We start from the raw sequence: 4,701 nt of genomic DNA, 5'->3' as shown, positions 1-4,701 counted from the left end.
TAGGCAGAGTAGCCAACCACATACATGGTGTGATAGAGGGATACCAATTTGTATCTAAATACCACTATCAATAAAGTCCTAATTGTGTGAAAATTTTAAATATGAAATTTCTAGGATTAGAATCATTTTCAAAGGTTCTTTGTAGACATATGTTTTATCTTGGTAAAGATTATTTTTAGTAAAAATGCTTTATTTGTCTAAGGGAAAACAAACGAGCCACATTTACAGCATTATCGGAGGAGTAGAAAAGAAACAGGAAATCACTTTGTTGGCTTCTTCCAACATCAGACAATTTTCTTTTGTTGGTATCTCAAAGGGGAGAGAAAATCTATCCATGGGATTTGTGGTAAAAGGCTCAAGAATAATCCTCCATATACAGGGGAAGCTTCAGACAGTTATTTCCAAATGTGGTTTCTGATAAGCCCAAGGTCTTTTTGTTTTGATCATATGTAGATAGTAGGAAACAGATGTCGCCAATGTGGGGAAAGGACATAGCTACCTATGTCCCCAGGAACTGAGGCTGTACTCCTGCTACTTCGGGAATTCTTTGGTGTGTGTCCTAGGGCATTGCATCTCACACCAGCTGGTGGATACCATCTGGACACCTGATTCACTGTGGGCCACCACCACTCCCAGCTCATTTTCTGCAGTTGTCAACAGGTAGTTGAACTGTGCACCACCTAAGGTAATCACTTTAGCCAGCACGATGTCACCTGGGCAGAAACTCATATATTTCAACCTTGTCTTTTTCAGTAGCTCGAGCATCTTCCTTCCTGATAGTTCCTCTAAAGGAGTTCTTGAGTGGTGTGGATCCCACGTACAAGATATGTACTTTGGCAAATCGATAATTAATGCTGGAGACCATGCACGTTATGATAGTTGCCACATCTGGCAGCAGCTCGGACTCGGTCTCTCTTGTTACTGACACCAGGGCGGAGCTCGCGGTTGTCACTTGTCTTCACCAGGCAGCTGGAGAGTGAGGAGAAGATGTAGCCGTGCCGTGTGTAGGTGCCGCTGCCGGGGCTGGCCTCCTCCAAGTTACACAATCGTTCACCTGCGGAGGACAAACGCGGTGTCCATCCCTCCCATCAAGCCCCCGAGACATCCTGGACAGCCGGGTCCTCAGCGGCAGCTCTACGGTCCGGCCTTCCTTTCCTGGCCTTGGTAAAGATGTGATACTTACCTGGTAAAAAATCATAGCTGTCAAAGCTTCATGACTGTCATTTGCAATAATCTTGCAATTTCTTGGCTGGATCCTACCGATGGTAGAGGTTAGAATAGCCCTTAAGACAGAGTAGGAAGTGGGGAGAGTGTAGGGCCACCTAGAAGGGGGAAACTTCTGTAGCTAGGAAAAAAGTGGTCTAGAAACCCTTTTTTAGAAATCTACTTGTGCCCAGTTGTGGAGACATGTAGGAAGGGACTAACTGAACAAGGCTAAGAATATTCAGCTTCAAGGATTTGTGCAGCAGAGGATGGGGGAAGTACCAAAGAGCTGGGAGAGAAAAAAAAGATGATAAATTACTAAAATTATGAGAGAAAGAAAAGCTGAAAAAAGCAGAAACTCAAGAGAGAAATCCACAGGAAAAACCTAGCTCACAACCAATAAACCAACAAGAATACTCATAGAGAACAAAAAAAATGAGTAAGAATTCAGAGACAAGAACATAATGAATAAAGCCTACAGTGTGAAGGAAAATGTATGAAAAAACTCTGATTTGAAAAAAAAAATCTGTTGAGATGACAGAAGAAGAATGAACACTCCAGAATAATTCAAAATAGAATGAACTTTTAAAAGACGATATTAGGAATAAAATTACACCAAATTTCCCAATACAAGGTCAAAGAAGAGAAACCAAAGGATAGAAAAATAGAATATAGATTGGAGACTATTGAAAGAACCAGACATCTTAAATGAGAGATCTTTAATACAAAAATAAATAAGTGGGTAAAAATTTGGGAGAAGTAAAGTAATAATCAAAAATTTTAAAAGAACAAATGAATTCTATACAAGCAAAGCAACTGACATTGAAGACAATGCTCTGTCATATACCACATATCTCCAAGTAAATCATCAAAGTTAGAAAAAAAAACCAGGGCAGCTTGGTGGCATAGTGAATAGAATCAGGAGGACCTGAGTTTGAATCCGGTCTCAGACACTTGACACACTAGCTGTGTGACCTTGGACAAGTCGCTTAACCCCAACTGCCCTGCCTTCCCCCCTCCAAAAAAAAGTTAGAAAAAAAAACTTAATTACTATATTAGCGAAAATAATGCAAAGAAAATGCATGAACTTTTGAATACAAACAACAAAGTACCAATTTAATGAATTTACAAAAGAGAACATGCCAATGCTTAAAACTTCAAGGAACTGAATATCTAAGGCACATCACAGCTTTTATAATGAGCAGCAGATTTTGCAAACAGACATTAAAAAGATAATGGAAGATGAGTAATGAAGAAACATTCATTGTTGGGACAATCCAGGATTACATTTCAGTCAAGAAATAAATCAAAGGAGCAGATAATTCCAAGAAGCAAATGAGCTCAAATAATATGAAATAAAAATGAGCTTAAAATAATATACCCTGAAAAACTGAACCTAAGCTTCAATGGAAAAAGTTAAACATTAAAGAAATAAAAGATATTGGAGGCATTACTGAGAGAGAGAAAAAATATATTTGAATAGAGCTTTTGATTTTCAAACACTCTAAACAAGAGCAAAAGAAAGTTTAATAAGTACAAGTATTGAAGGGGAAAAAGAGAATAATGAAATCAATTGCCTTATGTGTCTAAGTTGTTGTTCACATTGAAAAAGAAATTGAGGGGGGGCAGAGCCAAGATGGCGGCTGGAAAGCAGGAACTAGCATGAGCTCCCCACTAAGTCCCTCCAAAAAAACTATAAAAAATGGCTCTGAACCAATTCTAGAAATGCGGAACCCACAAAATACCAGAGGGAAGCAGGGCTCCAGCCCAGGACAGCCTGGATGGTTGCTGGTGAGGTCTTTCACACACAGACCTGGAAGTGGAGCAGAGCCCAGCATGGGCGGTGCAGACCAACCAGACCAGGAGCCGGGCGGAGCGGGCCCTAGCGTGAATCAGTGAGGTGCAGCAGTTACCAGACTTCTCAACCCACAAACACCAAACACAAAAGAGAAGGTTAGTGGGAAAAGCTGCTGGAGACAGGGGGACAGAGTTTGTGATTCAGCAACCACTCTGGTGGCAACGGAGGTGGGGCAGCTACAGAACTACAGCTGCAGTTGCTTCTGGCCCCAGGCCTACCTGGTGGGAGGAATTAAGTGGCAGATCAGAGCAGTAGTGCAGAGCCTGCTGAAGATCTAAGTCCAGTCTGGGTTGGGGGTTCTTGGGGAAGGAGGAGTGCTGGTGTGGCAGTGCATCCCCCAAGCTTGGAACATAGTACTCTTTACTCTACAAGCAGTCACACCCCGCTGAAAAACTCAAGGATCAAGTAAGTTGGCTGGGAACATGGCCAGGCAGCGAAAATGCACCCCGATTCAGTCTCAGATTTTGGAATCTTTCTTTAGTGACAAAGAAGACCAAAACATACAGCCAGAAGAAGTCAACAAAGTCAAAGAGCCTACAACAAAAGTCTCCAAGAAAAACATGAACTGGTGTCAGGTCATGGAAGAGCTCAAAAAGTATTTGGAAAAGCAAGTTAGACAAGTAGAGGAAAAATTGGGGAGAGAAATGAGAAGGATGTGAGAACACCATGAAAAACAAGTCAATGACTTGCTAAAGGAGACCCAAAAAATACTGAAAAATACACTGAAGAAAACAACACCTTAAAAAACAGACTAACACAAATGGCAAAAGAGCTCCAAAAAGCCAATGAGGAGAAGAATGCCTTGAAAGGCAGAATTAGCCAAATGTAAAAGGAGGTCCAACGGACCACTGAAGAAAATACTAACCTAAAAATTAGATTGGAGCAAGTGGAAGCTAGTGACTTGATGAGAAATCAAGATATTATCAAACAGAACCAAAGAAATGAAAAAGTGAAAGACAATGTGAAATATCTCATTGGAAAAACCATTGACCTGGAAAATAGATCCAGGAGAGAGAATTTAAAAATTATTAGACTACCTGAAAGCCATGATCAAAAAAAGAGCCTAGATATCATCTTTCAAGAAATTATCAAGGAGAACTGCCCTGATATTCTAGAGCCAGAGGGTAAAATAGAAATTGAAAGAATTCATCGATCGCCTCCTCAAATAGATCACAAAAAGAAATCTCCTAGGAATATTGTTGCCAAATTCCAGAGCTCCCAGATCAAGGAGAAAATATTGCAAGCAGCCAGAAAGAAACAGTTTGAGTATTGTGGAAACACAATCAGAATAACCGAAGATCTAGCAGCTTCTACATTAAGAGATCAAAGGGCTTGGAATACAATATTTCAGAGGTCAATGGAGCTAGGATTAAAACCAAGAATCACCTACCCAGCAAAACTGAGTATCATGCTCCAAGGCAAAATATGGATTTTCGATAAAACAGAGGACTTTCAAGCTTTCTCTGTGAAAAGACCAGAGCTGAATAGAAAATTTGACTTTCAAGCACAAGAATCAAGAGAAGCGTGAAAAGGTAATCAAGAAAAAGAACAAGAAAAAGAAATCACAAGGGACTTCCTAAAATTCAATTGTTTTGTTTACATTCCTACATGGAAAGATGATGTGTTTGATTCATGACACC

General features: G+C 40.3%; 1 pseudogene; it reads right to left on the bottom strand.

Moving 5' to 3' along the window:
• Positions 1 to 499: 499 nt before the first annotated feature.
• Positions 500 to 4,418, bottom strand: LOC118848929 (annotated as a pseudogene).
• Between the last annotated feature and the right edge of the window lie 283 nt (positions 4,419 to 4,701).

Source organism: Trichosurus vulpecula, chromosome 4, assembly GCF_011100635.1.
Source record: "Trichosurus vulpecula isolate mTriVul1 chromosome 4, mTriVul1.pri, whole genome shotgun sequence".
NCBI lineage: Eukaryota > Metazoa > Chordata > Mammalia > Diprotodontia > Phalangeridae > Trichosurus > Trichosurus vulpecula.
The sequence above is the reverse complement of the archived record's forward strand: the minus strand, read 5'-3'. Positions and strand labels throughout refer to the sequence as shown.